This window comes from Vombatus ursinus, unplaced genomic scaffold, assembly GCF_900497805.2.
Source record: "Vombatus ursinus unplaced genomic scaffold, bare-nosed wombat genome assembly UNPS02014848.1, whole genome shotgun sequence".
Taxonomy (NCBI): domain Eukaryota; kingdom Metazoa; phylum Chordata; class Mammalia; order Diprotodontia; family Vombatidae; genus Vombatus; species Vombatus ursinus.
The window spans coordinates 8,966,081-8,987,333 of NW_020954626.1; the positions used below are offsets into that span (position 1 = coordinate 8,966,081).

The window sequence follows — 21,253 nt, forward strand, 5'->3', positions numbered from 1 at the left end:
GGCTTGCATCTCCACCTGCCTTTTAGACATTGAACTGGATGTTCTGTCAACAGCTTAAACCTCAATATGTCCAAAACTGAACTCTTTATCTTTCCCTTCAAATGTTCCCTCCTCTTCCCTGTGAGTGAAGAAGGAACTTGTTGAAGATACCAACCTTCCTTCTTAGTCTCCCGGGATAAAATCAAGGTGTCATCTTCAACTCTTCACTCACCCTCCATATACAATCTCTGGTAAAATTCTGTTGTTTCCAACTTTGTAATATCTCTTTTATATGATCTTCTCTCCTCTGACACTTCTACCACTCTGGTACTGGCTGTCATTACCTCACACCTTGACTGTTGTCAATAGTCTGCTGCTGCTTCTCCCTGCCTCAAGTCTCTTCCCACTCCACTCCATCATCCACTTGGCCATTAAATTGATCTTCCTAAAATAAGGTCTGACCGTGTATCACTTCTCCTCACCCTCATTCAATAAACTCCAGTGGTTCCCTGTCACCTCTGGGGAGTAGATATAAAATCCTCTGACATTCAGAGCTTTCATAACCTTCCCCTTTTCTACCTTTCCAGTCTTTTTTGTACTTTGTTCCTCTCCATATACTCTTTGATCCAATGACTCTGGCCTCCTTGCTGTTCCTTGTATAACATCCCCACTCCAAATATTTTCATTGTCTGTCCCTACGTCCCTCCTCATGTCTATGTCCTAGCTTCCCTGGCTTCCTTCAGATCTCACCCCAAGTGCTACCTTCTGCAAAAAGTTCTCTATCCTTAATTTTAGTGACTTCCCTCTAAGAGTGTGCCCAATTTATCTTGTCTATATCTTACTTTATGTATTTGTTTGCATATTGTCTCCCATATAAGACTGTGAACTTCTTGAGAGCAGGGACTGGTGTTTTTTTGTTTTTCCTTTCTTTGTATTCTCGGCAGTTAGCACAGTGCCTGATACATAGTAGGTACTTAGATTCTAGTTGATTGACCATCTCATTTTAATCCTCATAATAACCCTGGTTGGTAGGTATTATTAGTACCATTTAATAGAAGAAAGAAACTGGGGTTTGGAGAGGATTAGTGACTCATCCAAAGACACACAGCTAGCATGTGGTAGAGTCAGGATTTGAACCCAGTTCTCTCCTGACTTCAAGGCCAGGGCTCCATCCCTGTTGCTGGCTAATGCTTGGTTGGTTTGGGTTATAAGATAGCATAGTCCTTTTCTTTGAACTGGCTTCTCATTTCTCAGCTGAAGTGATGTTCTTGAGGGTATTTTATACACAAAGGAAAAGCAAGATGAAACAGTTGGGGTGGGGCATAGGATGTCTTATACTAATTCCCAAGATTTTAGCTTCCCCTGCTTATATGCAGTGGTTTTATTCTAGCCACAGTATGGGGTGGGAAGCATCAGCTCCTGATAGCTTGCTTGTTATGGGGCTTTCTAATCTGTGAGGCATGACCTTTTGCCTGGGCTTGTCCATAGCATGCCTAATTAGAACACATTGGGCCAAAACAGCTTTGATGGAAAACAGGAATGACTTAGAGTTTGAATCCTAACTTCACAGACTATTAGAGTTGGAAGGAACTTTAGAGATTATCTTTTTCTTTTTTTTTTTAAATTGGAATCTCCTGATGTAAAGCAAACATGACCTTTTTTCTTTTCCCCTCAACCCCCTCCTCCCCACCTCCCTACCCTCACTCCTCTGCCCCAGATTAAATGTTCTTGGAAGGGGGGGGTGGTGGGAAGGTTTTTAAGTTTCTCATTTTGCTGTTCCCTGGGCTGTTTTTTTTTCCCTCTCAAGGTGCCAAGATAAGTGCTTTTAGTTTCTCTAGGCAGTTTATCACATATTACTCTCCTTGCTATGCATATCTGCTCACATAATACGTGGAAGTCTGTTGTTATTGCTATGGATAAAGCAACCTGGGACTCTGAGGAAAGTCTATGGAACCTAACCCTATAGAAGACTTTAGTTTTATTTTCTTTTAACCAATTGACTATTAGGAAGGGATTTCCTTTCATTGTCCTTCTGTGGTTTCTTCCTTTTCCTCTTTTCAGTTATTTTTTTTGGCCTTTCCTACTGTTTGAGGATTTTTCATGATCACGTTTTGGCACCTGACCTGATAGGAATGACCTTTTCCTGCTTTCTTACCCTCATTTAAAGAGAGTAAGGAAGTTGAATTTAATCAAACACTTACTTGATTAGGAGGAAGGAACATATGCATTTCAGGATTGGCACTGACCAACTCAATTCAATCCAGTGAATGTGTTAAATGCATACTACTTGCAAGGAATGGGGTTAGATGTTGGGAACTGATGAACTAAAAAAAAAATCAAAATGTCCCCTTCCCTCAAAGTGTTTATATTTTTTAGGGGGAAGTGGTTTAAAACACTTACACACATAAATATAAGATAATTTGTTGAAGAAGAATGAGGACTACTAACAGAAAGAAAGGGATGGGTATATGGAAGGAGGCACTGTCTGAGCTGTTATTTGAGGCAGGGTAAGGATTCTGTGAGGTTGGGGGAGGGAGGGCCTTTAAGGAATGCAAGGAATGGCTTGTGCCTACGAATGGACCCTAGAGATATTTATTTGTCTCTCTAAACACAGGGGAACTGGTGTGTTTATCTAATCTGTAACTTGTGTTACATAGTTGTTTGCATATTGTTTACCCTTTTAGACTGTTAGCTCCTTGAGGGTAGGGGCTATCTTTTGCCTCTTTTTGTATTCCCAGTACTAAGCTCAGTGCCTGGCACATAGTAGGAGCATAGTAAATATTGATTGATTGTTGGAGGTAGGTGAAGGTCCTAGAGAGTTCTCTTAGGGTCTCTGAACTCACTCAGGACCAGCCTCATCCTTAGACAGGAGGTGGGATGAGGAATATACATAAAGTTCCCCCATTCACTCAGTTTCAGATATCTGGGGAACTGTCTAGTACCTCTGGATTTCAGAAGAATGTGATTTTGCTCCAGTGTGGGCATAAGACACTAATGATTCTTACTGGGTGGGAAGAGTACAGGAAATGAATGAATACAAAAATATCTGTTAAGTTCTCACTATGTGCCAGATGCTATGGCAAGTGCTGGAGGTTCAAATACAGAAAGTGAGACAGTCTCTGTTCTTGGGATCTTATATTCTAATAAGGAGAGACAATGTATCAGGGACTGGTGACAATAGAAGGAAATTTTAGTCTGAGGAGTCACAAGAAAGGTGAATCATTTGACAAGCCTTTTGCAGGAACACTGGTAGTACTGACTTCATTTCTGTGCCTAGAGCAAAAGATGGAAATTGGGGTGGAGATTATGCAACAAGTAAGATGCCAAAGCTGATGGCTGGATGGGGGCAGGTGAAGCATGATCTAGGACAGAGGTCGGTAAATTTTTGCTTTACTTAGTCCCCAAGCAAGATGGTTCACTTCCCTCGGGACTAGTGGCATGGATTCAAGAGCTCTGGTACCGAGGATAATAATAGTTCAGGTAAGGAGAGGCAGGACAGATGGCAAGCTGGAAAATCAAATAATTTGAGCTTATTTAAATACCTTTTATAAGGTATATACCCTATAAGAGAATCCAGAAATAGTCCTATTTCAATAATTTCCCCTCTGTTTGCCATTATTTTTACTTGTGATCTGTTAGGTGTACAGCTGCATTGAAGTCCCCGTGTGTTCAGATTCAACACAGGGTCAATGTTGGAAAGTTAATATTTTACGTGGCAGGAAGTAAGGGTAGATTCAGCGTTCAGTATCAATGGAAAGCAATTATAGAACAGCTACAGTGTTGAAGTGGACAGTTACAATAGGACGAGGAAGGTGAGTAAGGACTTAATTTCCATAGTTGGTTCAGGTGAAGAAAAACAAATTGGAAATGCTATAGTGTTACACTTTCCTGTGTTTGGACTAGAGGAAATGAAATGATTGTGTCAGTGGAGCAGGAGAAGTGATTGTGGAGAGGGAAAAGGTGGAACCAGTCTCAGATGTTTCAGTCGCACTGTTAGAAACCAATGAGCTGTGATCTAGGTAGTGAGTGTAAAGAGGTAGATGGCCATCAGCTTCCTCATTTGGACTGAAGGGAGTGTGGTAAGGTACGAAAGAGGAGGATGTGAGGCTTGCTACCTGTGTGGCCTTGGGCAAATTACTTAACCTTCGTGGGTCTCAGTTTCCTTATTTGTAAACTGAGTAGATTGGTCCTTGGGGCAGCTAGGTGGCACAGTGGATAGAGTACTGGGCTAGAGTCAGGAAGACCCATGCTCCAGAGTTCAAATCTAGCCTCAGATATTTACCAGCCATGTACCCCTGGGAAAGTCACTTAACCCTGTTTACCTTAGTTTCCTCATCTGAAAAATGAACTGTAGAAGGAAATGGCAAACCACTCTAGGATCTTTGCCAAGAAAACCCCAAGTGGACTCACTAAGATTTAGACACAACTGAAACAACTGAACGTGTGTGTGTGTGTGTGTGTGTGTGTGTGTGTGTGTATGATTAAATTCCCAGACAACTTTCTTAGAGCCCAATTGAGGGGAACGAGGGAATAACATCGCAGATTAGGGCAATAGAAATCAAGGGGCTCTGACAGGGAATTCATTACTTATTTTTATTTCTTTTTTAAAAAGAGCTCTTATTAAAAAAAAAAAAGGGACTTTTATGTCTTTTGAGCCAAAGCTGGTGTTTTAATTAAATTCAGTTCATGTCTCTTCAGCTGCTCTTATCAAGCTTTCAGAAGTGCAGGACTGATGCTGTTGAAAATATAGACAGAAAGAAAATGTTGTGGAGGTTAATGTGTGTGTGTGTGTGTGTGTGTGTGTGTGTGGTGTATATAGCATTGCATATATATATAGCATGCATATATACTATACATACACACACATACACATGCACACGTGTGTGCAATGTTCTACCCAGGTGTTATGGAGACATCTATAGAGGTGTACTCTCTAGGTCCTAGGACCCTCTGGGTCCTCAAGTGTGACCCTTTGACTGAATCCAAACTTCACTGAACCAATCCCCTTAATAAAAAGATTTGTTCTGTAATATTTAGGCTCAGTCAAAAGGCCTCGAGGCCACAGGTTCCCCACCCCTGATTTAATGCACAGTTGAGGATAGTGGAGTGAAGGAATAGCTGGCTACCAGAGTAGGCCACCTTGCTAGATGCATGCATAGGTACTTGTAGACTTCAGTGATAAATGTGAGGTGGTAAGCTCAATTTTGAATCAGATGATCTGGGGCTCAGAAGCTTAATAGTTGTGACTATGTGGCAAGCCATTTTACCTTTCTGAGCCCCAATTTCCTCATCTGTAAAGTGGGACTGATAATAATTTCATTAACTTCCCCACAGTTAGGTAGGCACTTCTGAGTTACTGCTATTACTCCCATAAATTGTCAGTCCCTCAGAGGCAGAGACCAGATAGAGAATTTTTTACCTTTGTCTTTGTCTTCCCTTTATCTTTTCTAGCACATTGTCTGCCTGCCTGCCATATATCTTGGTACCTTGCCCACAGAAAGATGCGTTGCCACATAGGAGTCAGTTAATGTTGATTTGAATTGAACTGAGAGGAATGACATAAAACTCAACTAAGATTTTTTTGGAACATACTTTGTAGTTCAGACATTATTTAAAGATTCAACTAGGAACATGCATTTATGCATTGGAAAAGTAGACTAGGTTTAAAGGTTTCAGACCTAGAGAAAGCCAAAAAAAGGGCAAGAAATTGCTGACTTAATTGTGCATAGAAAATACTTCTTTTTTTAATTTTTAATTTTTAAAAAATTTTTAACATGTGTTTTTAAAACTTTGGGTTACAAATTTTTTCCCTTCCTCCCTCCCCACCCACCCTCGTTGAAAAGGCAAGCATCTCGATACAGGATATAGATGTGTAGTCATGCAAAACACTTCCATAGTAGTCCTGTTGTGAAAAACTAAGTATATTTCCCTTCATCCTATCCTATCCCCCATTTATTCTATTCTCTCTTTTGACCCTGCCCCTCCTCAGAAGTGTTTACTTTTGATTATCCCCTCCCACAATCTGCCCTCCCCTCTATCAACCCCCTGCTTTCTTGTCCCCTTCCCCCCTTATTTTCCTATAGAGTAAGATAGATTTCCATATCCCATTGTGTATGTTATTCCCTCCTTAAGCCAAATCCTATGAGAATAAGATTCACTCATTCCCTCTCACCTTCCTCCATTTCCCCTCTACTGTAAAAGTCTTTTCTTGTCTGTTTCATGTGAGATATTTTACCTCATTCTATTTCTCTCTTTCTCCTTCTCCCAGTATAATCTTCTCCCACCCCTTAATTTTATTTTCCAGATATCACCCCTTCATCTTCAGCTCACCCTGTGTCCTCTATCTATCTATACAAACATATAATTTTTTCCCTCCCACTACCCTGACAAAGGACTCATGAGTTACAAATATCATCTTTCCCTGCAGGAATGTAAATAGTTCAACCTTAATAAGTCTCTGATGATTTCTCTCTCCTGTTTACCTCTTCCATGTTTCACTTGAGCCTTGTATTTGAAGGTCAAATTTTCTATTCAGCTCTGGTCTTTTCCACAGGAATACTTGAAAGTCCTCTATTTCATTGAATGACCACTTTTTCCCCTGAAAGATTATACTCAGTTTTGCTGGGTAGGTAATTCTAGGTTGTAGTCCTAATTCCTTTGCCCTCCGGAATATCATACACCATGCCCTCCGGACCCTTAATGTAGAAGCAGCTAAATCTTGTGTTATCCTAATTGTGTTTCCACAATACTTGAATTGTTTCCTTCTGGCTGCTTGCAATATCTTCTCCTTGACCGGGGAACTCTGGAATTTTTTACAACATTCCTAGGACTTTTTCTTTGGGGATCTCTTTCAAGAGGTGATTGGTGGATTCTTTCAATTTCTATTTTGCCCTCTGGTTCTAAAATATCAGGGCAGTTTTCCTTGATAATTTCTTGAAAGATGATGTCTAGGATCTTTTTTTGATCATGGCTTTCAGATAGTCCAATAATTTTTAAGTTCTCTCTCCTGGATCTATTTTCCAGGTCAGTTGTTTTTCTAAGGAGATATTTCACATTCTCTTCTATTTTTTCATTCCTTTTGATTAGTATTACAGTGCCTTGATTTCTCAAATTGTCCCTATCTTTCAATTTCTCCATTCTAATTTTTAAGGAAGTATTTTCTTCAGTAAGCTTTTGGACTTCCTTTTCTATTCGGCCAATTTTGCTTTTAAGGGCGTTCTTCTCCTCATTGGCTTTTTGTACCTCTTTTGCCATTTGGGTTAGGCTATTTTTTAAGGTGTTATTTTCTTCAGTATTTTTTGGGGTCTCCTTTAGCATCACTCTCAGTTTTTCCTCTACTTCTCTTACTTGTTTGTCAAAATTCTTTTTGAGCTCTTCCATGGCCTGGGACCAATTCATATTTTTCTTGGAGGCTTTGGATATATGAGCTTTGGCTTTGTTGTCTTCTTCTGGTTGTATGTTTTGATCTTCTTTGTCATCAAAGTAAGATAATATAGCCTGACTCTTTTTGTGCTGCTTGCTCATGATCCCAGCCAATTACTTGAGTTATAAACTCTTTGTTAAGGTAGGAATCTGTTTCCAGTGTGGAGAATGTACTGTCCCAAGCTTCAGGGGTTTTGTGCAGCTGTTTTCAGAGATACTTCTAGGGACCTGTAAATTTTCAGTTCTTCCAGGGTGCTATGATCAAGGGTGAGGTGTTTACTCCTTTCCTTGCCTGTGCTGTGGTCTATGAGCACTTTTTTCTGTCTTGGAACTGTGAGGAGGGTTTCCTCTCCACAGCCACTACAAGCTGTACCACAACAGCGCTCCTCCTTGCCCCAGGACTGCCCCCCAGAACTGTGACCCCGATCCAAGCAGGGCAAAGCAAGAGAATCCTGCACCAGCAGAGAGATCCCTGCAATTCCCCTCTGATCAGCCACTCGATTCCCCCTCAGTCTGTGGGCCGGAAGCTCAGGAGGCAGCTGCTGCCCCTGCTGAGCACAGGGACTAGAGCTGAGACCACTGGCTCCTCTCTCTCCCCGCTGACACAGACTTTTCCCACTGACCTTCCAAGTTGTCTTTGGCGTTCATGGGTTGAGAAGTCTGGAAACCACCAAAGCTGCCCTTAATTCAGTCCTCTGAGGCCTGCTTCAGGGTCGCTGCGGCCTGTGTGACCATGCCAAACTGCGCTCCTCTCCCTGCCTGGTGAGATAGACCTTTCTGATCCATCCAGGCTGTCTTGGGCTGGAAATTTGTTTCGCTCTGTCTTTTTGTGGGTTCTGCTGCTTTAGAATTTGTTTAGAGTCATTTTTTTCTAGGTATTTGGAGGGGTTTGGGGGAGAGCTAAAGCAAATCACTGCTTTTACTCCGCTATCTTGGCTCCGCCCAGAAAATACATTTATAGGAACTAACTAGAAGAATACAATGAGGAGATATTCTACTTGACATGAGAGTGGATTTAGAATGACCCTTAGTAAAAACAATATTTTATTCTTCATCACACTCAATTCCCACTTTTCTTTCTAGTGAACTTTCAGTAAAGTAGGAATATATTTTGAAGAATCTCTTATTACTTGAAATTATACAAATAGAAACTTTCAGTCTATGAGTAATTTATAAACTATGACTATTACCTTATTTCAGAAAGACTAATTAAATATAAAATAAAAGAATTAATAGCCTTTTTAACTTTTTATTCAGAAATGAGAGACAAAATTAGAAGATAAAGAAGAACATGTATTAGGCTGTGGGAGCTACCTTTTTTCCCCCAAGAAATAGATTTTTTTTTAATATCTTTTGTTTTATGCCTAGATTAACCCCTGTATCCTCCCTCCTTCCCATAACAAAGATTTTTTTTTAAGAAGAAAGAGAAACAAAAATCAACAGAACAGATCAATACTTTGAAAAAGAATTCACCTTATATGCAATGTTGCACAGAGGTGTTACTTTCTAAGATGGAGAGGTGACTTAGTCTCTCTTCTCTCTCCCTTACTATTTAATTGTAAACCTTCTCTAAAATAGATAGTTATGTAGTAATTTTGCCAGCACACAGAGAAATGAAAGATAGTCTGTACACGAAACCTGCACATCCTGGGGAGGTTTGTTGAAGGATATTTTACAGCCTGACAAAGCTTCAATGATTGAAGGCCAAAAGATGCAAGCTTGATGCTGATTTGTCTGCCTGGCACAAATAGGAAGACTGCTTCTTGCTTTTGGTGTATAGATCCAGTTGCACAATAACCACCTGGGCCATGTAGTGCCAGCCTCTCCATGCAAGCTTATGAAATTCAGTCACACAAAAAATAGCTTCTCCATTTTTCCTTTGTATAGAATAAGTTCTATCTGTCACACAAACTGGTGATAATGCATTAATTTTTTGGCTTCCTTGGGAATTTTAGGGTAGGGAGATAACATGTTATTTGTTGCATCTGATTCCAAATCTATGCTTTGGCATCTTTGAGGATTATAATTAGTTGAGAGGTGAAGGTGGGAGAAAAGGAAGAAGTACGTGTGAGAGAGTCCTGCTCTGTTTTGTAGTTAATGTTGCAAATTTGTTATTTTCCACACAATGATGGGGAGCTGCTCTCGTAGCCTTGGGTTAGGGTCTGTGAAACATTACATTCAGAGTATTCCCAGAACTGGGGATAGCAAATTGCTTCTCTATTCTTTCCTTGTTGCTATTAATTTTGGCCCTGGAATAAATTCATGTTAATTTTTATCAGTCCTAAGCCAGTCTTTAGACTAGTGCTTATGTAGGTGCAACAAGCAGGTAAGATGCACTTAAGCTATCCTTTTATTCACTGTTTCATATATTGGGATATCTTGCTTATATTAGAGGTGTGTTAGATATATCAGCAGGCTAGAATAGGGTTTTTTTCCTCCCTAAGGCTGCATATTAGAGGGAGTGCAGCAAGGGACCTAACAGATCTCCAAAGATACTGTGAATATTTAGGAAGCTGCTCCTCTCTTTAGAAAAATGGTCACAGCAGGGAGAGAAAATGCCAAAAAATATTTTTGAGTTAGATAGTTTTTCTTAAAAATGTAAATACTCAGGGGGCAGCTAGGTGGTGGAGTGGATAGAGCACCGGCCCTGAAGTCAGGAGGACCTGAGTTCAAACCCGGCCTCAGACCAAACACTTGACACTTACTAGCTCTGTGACCCTGGGCAAGTCACTTAACCCCAATTGCCTTTAAAAAAAAAAAGAAACTAAAATGTAAATACTCCATAGGAAGATTAAGTATTTTAGTCATTAACATCTCCTGGGAATTACTTATTAGATACTAAGATTATAGTGCTTGGGAGTGAAGTTGGATTAGGCCTCAAAGAATAGCCATACTGAATTTGTTCAACACTTGACCACAGTTATCATGGGGTGGGTTGGGTAAGGGGACAATCTCTGTGTGTGTGTGTGTGTGTGTGTGTGTGTGCGTAGCATTGCATATATGTGTATATATATATAGCATGCATATATACATATACATACACAAGTACACATGCACATCTGTGTGTGTCCACACATGTGTGCAATGTTCCACACAGGTGTTATGGAGACACTTACAGAGGTGTAATTATTTGATATAGGGTATAATTGTAGCAGGATGGCAAGTAATTGGAAACAATTGACCACGTTTTAGTAAAATAAAATTCAAGGGATAATAATTGAACTTCTTCTACCTCTCCAGATCTTTCCCAGTCCCAATTTATGTCAGCCACCATTATGTTGATGGCATCAACACTCCAGGTTCCTAACTTCAGATTTGTCTTTAACTCCCTTTCTCCTTTTGATTCCCCCCAGAATCCCTGAGTTTCCTCCTAAGCTCAACTCAGCTTCACCTTTTGAAATTGTAAATGTTGTATCCCTCCTTGATTTTGTAGGAAAGAAGCTCCTTGAGAGCATCCCTATGATTTAGCACAATAGGAGGTGCTGAGTAGATATTTGTCAAATTGGATTTAACCTGCAGCAGTCTGAGAATTCCTTAGTTCTCAGCATTTTATTACTGGTACTTTGACCTTTCTGGAGCAGAAGCAGTGCAGCAGAGAGGAAGGCTATAGTCTGTAGATTACCACAAACTTTTAAAGTACCAGGTGATCCGACCTGATGTAGATTCACTGCCTAGCCAGTGGGTAAGGTTGATGGGAAAAAGGCTAAGGAATGGTTCTTTTTTTAAAATAAAAAGCTTTATTGATGTCTTCTATTTAAAAAAAAATTACTACCAATTTCAGATACCTCTCCTCTCCAATACAGAACCCTGTTTTGTACAAAGAAATATAGTTAATGAAAAAATAAACCAATATATTGCTCATGCTACTGAGTGGCTCATAGTATGCACTTAATAAATGCTAGTTAACTGACTACATACGTCTCATTCTGTACCCAGTGGTCCCACCATCTTTCGACCAAGAGGAGAAAGATATGTTTCGTCTTCAGTCCTTTAGGGTCAAGATGGGTGATTTCATTGATCCAAGTTTGAATGTCTTTTATTGTTGCTTTCCATTAGATTATTGTGGACATTTAAATATTCTTTTGGTTCTGCTCACTGGGTTCTGCCTCAGTTCATCCCATTTTGGATTTTTTTATATAGGGAGATGAGGACTCATCTAGAGAAACAAATAATTTCAGGTGTTTTTTTTCCTAGATAAATGTTTTATGGTAGAGTGGAAACAAATACTTAATTTTTGCATCTACAAAATAAAGGTTGTAAAGTGAAGAAACAATTGGAATCTACCAGCAGGTTGGATGGTCAAAGATATAGTAATGAATCTTTTGGCTTTGGTTAGATTAGATGGCTATGAAAGTGTAAACAATTCATTATCCTGTGAACTCCAAATTCCTCAGCTACCCTAGTCTGTTCATCCATTCCCCAGTTATAAACATTTGTTTTTTTTTTTTTTTTTTTTTTGTCTAGGCAATGACTTGCCCAGGGTCGCACAGCTAACAAGTATTATGTGTCTCAGGCCGATTTGAACTCAGGTCCACCTGAATCCAGGGCCAGTGCTCTACCCACTGCACCACCTAGCTACCCCAACATTTGCTTTTTTCAAGGGTTTTGTTTTGGTTTTTTTTGCTACCTTTAAGTGTGATGCTATGAAGCTCTTTTTGCAGGGTCAAAGAAATGGAGGGGGTGGGGAGACAGAGTGTCCATCACTTGGGAAATGGTTGAACAAATTCTGGCACATGAATGTATTGAAATGTTACTGTGCCATAAGAAATGATGAAAGGGATGATTTCAGAAAATCCAAAGAGTACTTCTGTGTACTGATTAAGAGAGCGAAATGAGCAGAACCAGGAGAACAATTTCAATGCATTAATCATCCATGATTCCAGAGGACTAGTGATGAAAAATGCTATCTGCTTCCTGAGAGAGAGGTGATGGTTTAAATATGCAGAATGAAACACATTTTTGAACATGGCCAATGTGGAGTTTTATTTTGCTTATCTACTTGTTACAAGGTCCCCCCCCCCCCAGTTGGGGAGGTGGAGATGGGAGAGAAAAATGACTGATAATTTAAAAAAGTTTTAAGAAAAAGAGTTCTACTTCTATTTTGTAATATGTAGTATCTTTCCTTTTTCTGTTGTTGACCTCCTTGGGTTATATGCCCAGTACTGAGACTGCTAGGTCAAAAGGGGTGAACAGTTTAGTACCTCACAATTCACTACCAATTCTGTATTAATATAGAGGTCATGGCCTTACATTTTAATGTGTACTCTAACTATTTCCAAGACCCCATCAGTAGTACAAAAGTCTCTGTACACGTAGCTCTGGAAGGAAAACCTTAAGTTAAAATTAGAGACAATAAAGAATCATTGTCATCAACTGCTAAGGCCCTTGAAAGTATTACCTTTCTAAATCTGCTTGAAATCTTCATTTCCTTATTGTGCTCTAATTAAATCTGTTTTTCTTTTAATATGAATATTCAAGATAAATTAAAAATTTCTCACCTAGTTTTTTCCCCCCCCTTAGGCAATGGGTTAAGTGACTTGCCCAGGGTCACACAGCTAGTAAGTGTCAAGTGTTTGATCTGAGGCCGAATTTGAACTCAGGTGCTCTGACTTCAGGGCTGATGCTCTATCCACCACCTAACTGCCCCCAATCTAGTTTTCTTATTATTCAGTTTTGTTTCATAACTAGAATTATAACATGTTGAGAAATGTATGTATTTTGGAAGTGCTTTTTATATTCTAATAATAATTATATGCAGCAGTGTGGAATAGTGGATGGAGAGGGCTGACTGTGAACTCAGGAAGTTCTGGGTTCAAGTTTTGGTTCTGTTACATTGGCAGGGTGACTCAGGTCAAGTAAATAACTCACAGTGTTCCATGCACCTCTTGAATTACTCTGCGTGAGAGTTGCCAGTGTTTGCCATTGGAGGAAAGCATTCAACACTAGGAGTTCTACAAGCAGATGAACTTTTTTAAAATTCAATTCAACAAGTATTTATGAAATATCTTGGTGCCCACCAAACTTGATGATGGGGATATACAGAAATGAAAAATATTCTTCTTCACTCCCAAGAAGCTTATAGTCTACAAGCTTCTGTATATGGGACAGTATATACACAGATAAGTAGATACAAAGTAACTTTTTTTTTGAGAGGAAGAGGAGTAACAACAACTGGGGGCATCTGGAAACGTTTAGATGAACCAAAAGGCAGAGCTGAGAAAAGAACATTGCAGGCATGGGAACTGGAGACGGCTTGCCTTATACTGTCTGAAGTGTAAGAATATGTGAATGTAATCGCTCCTGGAAAGATAGGCTGGAGCCAGGTTGTATAGGACTTTAAATACCAGAGGAGTTTATGTTTTACCCTAAAGACAATAAAGGGCCACTGAAGCTTTTGAAGTAGGGGAGTGACACCATCAGAAGGGTAGGAGGTGATGAAGGTCTGAATTAGTGTGATTTTCCACTGAGAGAATTCCTTGGGTTGGGAGAGATATTTTGGAGGTGGAATAGATAAAATTGGCCTACTGATTGGATAATGGGGGAGGGAAATGTATGAGAAGGGAGAAGAACTATGGATGATTCCTGGTTTTCCCTCTTTGACAGGAAGAATGGGAGTGTCCTCAAAACCAGGAGTGTTTCTTGGATAATAATGAAATCACAGATCCAGACCCCTAATGATGCTAATAACTAACATTTATATAATGTTTAACAGCTTGCAAAACACATCACGTACATTGTCTCATTCGAACATTTTAACAATCTTGTAGGGTAGGTAGTGTTAATACTAGCTTCAATTTAGAAGTGAGTAAATTTAGGATCAGAGAAGTTGCAACTTGTCACACAGCTGGCATCAGAATTAGGATCTGAACCCAGATCTCCTTGAAGCCAAATCCAGGACTCTGTCCATATTATACTTAGTCTTTATTCATTTAACAGGTATTTATTGAATGCCTGATACATATGAGTAATTAAGTCTGAAGTACATTTTATGTTACTTAAAAGAAAAATGTGATTCCTTGTTCTTTACTTTAAAAAAAAATTGTAAAAACACAATGTTTCAATACACTTCCTTGTAAGCTTGCCCCAGGGAATCCCCTTCACTAATTATAACCTAATCGCTACATTCTAGTCAATTGGTTTATATGTGAGTGTGAGTTTGAATTTTTATAACCTAACCTTTTGTGAGTTGGGGATCATTAGTACTGGGGGGGGGGTCTTTGGGTGACTGGACCTTTTCCCTTCTCGTCTTCTGCTTTGCAGTTCTTTGGGTTGGTTCTGTATGATGCCAGTTCCAAGGCAGCTAGGTGGTATACTGGATTGAGTATTGGGTCTGGAGTCAGGAAGACCTTGAGTTCAAATCTGGCCTTAGATACGTAGTAGCTGTGCGTGACCTGGGCAAGTCACTTATTCTCTATCTGCCTCAGTTTCCTTGATTGTAAAATGGGAATTGTAAGAACAACTACCTTATAGAGTTGTTATGAGGATCAAATGAAAAAATATTTGTAAAACTGACTGGCACATAGTAGGCACTGTATAAATACTTAATCCCTTCCCTATCTCTAAAAAGTCTAGAGATTTTTTTGTTTAGGCTTCTGGTTCATTTCAATTTTCACTAAGAAATTAAAATGAGATACAATATCTGCCTCCAAAAGGCTCACTATTTATGAGAAGAAGAAGATAAAACAACTATAATATGTCACAGTAGGATTGTATAGAGTAGGGGACAATCGAAACAGATCGAGTGATTTAAGGAGAGATCATTTATAGTTTGGGGTCATCAGGAAAGGCCTTTGCTGAAAGAGACAGAAAGTTAAAGAAGCAAGAGAAAGACATTTTCCAAAATGAAAGGTTTAACTTTGAAATCATGCTTTTGCAAAAAATTCCCCCCTTTTTATTATTATTATTGTTATTTTTTAGTGTGGTCTAGAGAATGAGAGCCTGGACATTACTGAAATTCCAAGTTAGGGTGTGTCAAAAGTCAAAGATTCATTTCTATTCCCTTTCAGAAAGTCTTTCTCCCTCCTGGCCCCATTTTATCATTTTAGCCAGAGTCAGGCCACACAGATGGGAAATGTAGACATGATATTTTTTACTTTCTGGACTCAAAATATGGCCCAGAGACAGATCTTTTTTTCTGCAGAACATGGCATAGTTACAAGGCAGAAATAGTAACAGATTTCTATTAGTAAAAGTGTTTGTTGAGGGCCTGTTGTGTGATCTGCAATGTGCTAGGCACCCTTTGGGATGCAAAATTCCTAGGCTTATTCCCCTTCTTCTAACTGGATAGAGAACTTCCCAGAACTTAGCACTGTGGGGCTAAGCTAGGGGGAGTTAGGTGACACTGTGGATTGAGTGTTGGACTTGGAGTCCAGAAGACCCAAATTTAAACCTTGTCTCATCTACTTAGTTGTGTGACTCCTGGACTCTCAGCCCCAGCTTCCTCATCTCTAACATGGTCCAAGTAACAGCACCTACTTCCCAGAATTTTGTGAGGATTAAACGAGATAAAAGCTGTAAAGCACTTTGCAGACCTTAAAGACCTTAAGTGTTAGCTGTATTACTAAAGAACGATTAAGCAGTAAATTTGTGTGGTACTGATTGGGGAGCTTAGCAAAGAGAGAGAGCAGTGTGGAACGGCAGACATGGGGAGGGCTTCTTGGAAGAGGAGGCGAGATATGAGCTGAGCCTTGAATGGAAAGGTAGGACTTAGTCCTGTGGAGGGGTGGGAGAAAAAGTATTCCACTGTGAAAACTACTGTGAAAACAAAGGCTGCAGATAAAGCAAGGCTGGGAGCAGTGACAGGATATCTGAGCTTCTCCTGTGGTTTAGGGGCCAACAAAAGCACCTTGCAAAAGTTTCCTCCGTTGAGGCTGCCTTGTATGGTAGTGCTGATGCCAGATATGCCTTACAACGTGATCAAGTGAAAGTGTGTGTGCCTCTCTCTTCCAGTTCTAACATTCTGTACCTCTTTCAGCCTTGAAGGTGATTGAAAATCTGAGAATGGGGCACTGATTTTGAAAGGCAGTACTCAGAATTGATTGCAGTATGTCATGGGGGCAGATTTAGAGAAATTAAAGGGATTGGGAGTCTATGGTTATTTTGTACGGATTGTTGTTCTCGTTCATTTATTTATTTATTTATTTAGTGAGGCAATTGGAGTTATGTGGCTTGTCCAGAGTGACAACTAGTGAGTGTTATGTGTCTGAGGCTGGATTTGAACTCAGGTCCTCCTGACTCCAGGCTGGTGCTCTGTCCACTGCACCACCTACCTACCCCACTGTTCTTATTTAAATTGATCATTCCTTTCTTGAGCATTATTACCCTGGAGGAGAGCCATATCAGGTGATCAGATGAGATGAAATATGGAAAGTACAAACTTTAAAGAACTATATATATAAATGTTAGCTGTTGTTATTGTTACTCTTATGCAAATTTGCTTTCTACTGGATAGTAGACATTTCCTCACTCACGCCTGTTCGTTCAAATACTTATTGAGTTCTTACTCTGTGTAAGTCACTGTATTAGGCAGTATTTGGATTCTTGGAGAACTCTCAGGGTTAACTGGATTAATGAGTTATTTTGGAAGAGTGTATTGGTGGTTAATGCTGTTTTAATTAAATACTTTGTTTTTATTCCCTGCCTCATAAATATTTCAGTCAAATTTTATCACCTACATTGCTTTTTTTCTGACCACAAATGCACCTATAAAAATTTCTGTCTTTTGTCCTTGCCACAGAGATCCAGACTCTTAGACTCCCTATCACCCTTCATTTTTCCCTTTCATATCTGTGACGTAATTGTAGACACATTGGCTCCTAGGCATACATTTTTCTCTTTCCCACACTCTCTGACACACATCCTTCACTATCGCTTAACTTTATATACTCAAGTACACTAATAAGTGGTCTCACAGTCACAATAGTTTTCCTGCTACCCTCTTCTTTTTCCCCAAAATACACTCTAATTTTGAATCCTCAATCTAGGTCTCAAATATGGCCAAGGCCAGGTGGCGTTCAGAATCAGCGTGGACTCTAGGCAAAGCTTTGAAGATAATCTGTTACAAATGAACTCTGTGACTTTTGGCACTTTAACCTGTTTCTTTTACCATTTTCTCATCTGTAAAATAAAAAGGTTGGATCAGATCACTTCTCATGTCCCTTCTGGCTCTAAACCAGTGCCTTGCACATAGTCACTTAATAAATGTTTGAATGCTAGCAGAGCATAAACTCTAGCAGTTTCTGTGATCTCCTAGCTTCCTAGAATGGGTCACTAGTACCAACTATTACCATTACCTTTCAAAATTTCTTATTAGGCTTCTTAGCCTTCCTTAAACCTTCATCTCTACAAGAGTATCCTATTGTCCATTTACCTTCCCTTACCCATCAACTCTGAGAGTCTTTGTTTGTATTAAGGTGTGAGTGACCGCTAGCTTAAAAGTTATTTGCATTTTAATCGAGATTAAAGCTTTAACAAAAAGTGATGGGAGTGCTAAAGTGGCATGTATACATTCAGAAACCAACTAGTGGCTGGAAGAGGATTTTGATGTAACTTGATTATAGGCCAGTCCTCCTCTGAGTGGGCCTATAGGGGAAGTCAGATTTTTAGGGAGCTGGGTTCTTCCTGCTACTTCCAATGGGACAGAGCAGGGATATAGTAAAGGGAGGGAAAACTAGGCTCTCTTAGGGCTTAGAAGGGGATGCTAAACACTGAATTGTGTCTGTGGTCACAGAGGAGTCTAGGACAGGAGGGGGGAATGTGGAAGATAAGCAGAAATCTAAAGTCTTTTTTAATTATAAGAAAATAAATGAACTAAGTATAATTTGTTTGGCTCATTTAAAAGTTTTGATCATGGATATTAACATTTTAAAGTATGTTTTATTTAGATGATGAGAGACATTATGATAGAGTAGATGAAGAACTGTCTTTGAACTAGGAAGATTTCAGTTTAGGCCCCAACCCTGAGACATGCTATGTGATGCTGGGCAAGTCACCTAAATTCTCAGTGCTAGAGGTAGACTTGCTAAGACTATTAAGTTGCAGAGGAGGCACCACCCTGCATTGGTAGAAGGGAGACTCCTTACTTGGGAGTTTTTTTTTTTTGTTGTTTGTTTATTTGTTTGTTTGTTTTAAAATGGTTTAAGTCATTATTTTTTTTAGGCAGTTGGGGTTAAGTGACTTGGTCAAGGCCACACAGCTAGTGAGTGTCAAGTATTTGGTTTGAGACTAGATTTGAACTCAGGTCCTCCTGACTTCAGGGCCAGTACTCTATCTACTTTACCACCCATCTGCCCCCTCGGGAGTTCTTTATACCAACTAAATCACAGGTCTTGGCCCCATCCTTTATTCATCTGACAGATATATTCAAGGAATTTACTTTTAAGTGTTTTTAATTTTGTTTCAAGTGAAGAAACAAACTGCTGAATTTTAAGGAATAGAGAACTTTTTGTTTATGCTAAACATTTTGCTTATGAGAAACAGACAAAATCTTGAATGGAAGAAGCTAGCAATAGCATTGTAAAACAAAGGAAGTTCTTCTGTTTTCTGGATTTCTTGTCCTCTACAATGTCATTCAGATATTCCTTCAGGTTAGGAGGACAGGAACATATCTACTGTCCTCTCTGGGGGGAAAATAAAGGAAAAAGTCTGTAAGCAAGGAAGGCATTGACTCTTTCTCCTGTGATAATCCATTCGAGGGGCTAGAAATGTGTTCTGTTCTTACATATAAGGGCCAGTACTGGTCTACTTTTAGACCTTTGCACAGAAGAATTACTGTGATCTGTTAGTGCAATGATCTGATAGTTTTCCACCTGCTGTATAGATTTTAGAAATTATTTTGGAGTCTAGGAACATTATAAGAGCATCTTATTTTTAAACATTTTCCAACTAAATCTGATTATTTCCTTTTTAGAGAAACGCAAGAAATATCCAATTCATCATCTTTAAAAATTTAGGTCAGACAGTTTAAAACTAGATTTGGTAAATAGTGGTACAAATATTATAGTTTCATATTATGGTTCTTTGAGGACTTTAGAGAGACAAGGAGAGTGAAACAGAGTATGGAAGAGGCACATATGAATGACAGATGAGTGCATTTGTGAGTTTCTGGATTGAGTATATTTGTTGGAAGAAAATGGCTCTTGTCCTGATTAACAACTCTATTTTAAATTTCTGATTGGGCTTCCATGACCCCTACCTATTATGTTGTAGACTAGCCTTTTCTGCTTTTATTTTCAAACTTCAAAATTTAGCTGTGCTAATGGTTTACATTGTGTAATTCTGAAGCCATTGCTATACTTAAAGAAATAACAGATTCTAGAAATTTCTTAGAAAACTTTGGTGCCTCAGTTACTTCAGTTGGCTTTGCCTGTCAATTCCTTGAATATTCAAAAGCTGGCTATTGCTTAATTTAGACTAATTTGGTGGTGCAGAATACTGGACCAGAAAGTCAGAAGACTTGGGTTCAAATCCTGACTTTGACATTTATTTTATTATTAAAATGACCTTCCCTTTAGTTTATCTTTTTAAAAATTTATTATTTATTTATTTCTAACACCTTTGACATTTATTGCTATTGTGATGTTTGACAAGGGTATTAAACTTTATGAACTTTAGTTTGCTCATCTGTAATAGGCAATTGGACGAAATCAGGAGTTCTTATCCTTTTTGTTTGTCATGTACCCACTCAGAATAATGTTTTAAAATACATAGAATATATAGCATTACCAAGGAAGAAAATTATATTGAAATACATATATCAAAATATTTTTAAAAAATTCATGGGCACGAGGTTAAGAACCCCTGGATGAGATACTCTAAAGTCCCTTCTAATTCTAAATCCCATTTTTAATGGCATTTTCCAGTGCTGTTACATTCCAGTGTAGCAAGACTCATCATTTATTTAACTTCTTTTTCTTGGTCTTTCAGGAAAAAATAAACAACTTTCCAAATAAAATTCAAGGTGTGTGTGTGTGTGTGTGTGTGTGTGTGTGTGTGTGTGTGTGTAGTTATGTCCTGATAGAGACCCTTTATAGGTATCTTGATAATAGTGTAACAATCCAACTTCCCCCCTTCCCCTCAAAAAAAAAGTTAAGAAAAGAAAGAATCTCTTTAGGTTTAATCAGGTTTCACTTGCCTTATCAAGTCTCTAGCTCTGAAAGGGATCGCCACAGTATCCAACCTGGGGGAGAAATTATTTTCTGTTTTGCAGCTCATTTTTCCTTACTTAATGCCAAGCTCAGCTGAAATTAAACCGAGGCCTAGATCTGGCTGGGTTTGGAGATCCCTGCTTGTGAGGGTGTCTGTACATCTTTAGTTTAGTGAATAGAGTTGGAGACTTGGAGTGAGGTAAGTGACTTGGGTTATAGTCCTCCCTTATGTACTTACTAATTGTATGATCATTGACAAAAATGTCATGTAATCTGGTTTCCCTTCTGTAAAATGAGTTTAATAATACTTTGCACTACCAACCTCACAAGTTGGTTGTCAGGGGAATGCTTTTGTAAACCTTTGAGATGGCTGATGAATGTCCTTATAATTCTTCAAAGTGCTCTTCAGGAATTAGACTAGTTTAGAAATGAAGAGGGAGCCAGAAAAATGTGAATAATCTGTTTACTCAGTTGTTAGTATGTAACACCCTCCAGAAAGGGTATGTTTCTGTCTGGCGCGTGTTAACGGTTCTTCCAACAGAGTTGTTTTTGTCCGCATTCATTAGCACATTTGCTGATCTCGCTAAGTAAAGCAATTACTGTATTTTAACCATCTTTTCCAATAGGAAACATAGTGTTTATTGGCCAGATGTCGATGTGACACCCTGGCAAATTATCAGCTGTTACCGCATAATTATGTAAGGCAC

The 21,253-nt window shown here is 39.1% G+C and overlaps 1 protein-coding gene across 5 annotated transcripts in view; it reads left to right on the plus strand.

The window, feature by feature from the left end:
* CGNL1 (cingulin like 1) overlaps positions 1-21,253 on the plus strand; it is a 202,359-nt gene that overhangs the window by 39,868 nt on the left and 141,238 nt on the right. The window lies entirely within an intron of this gene.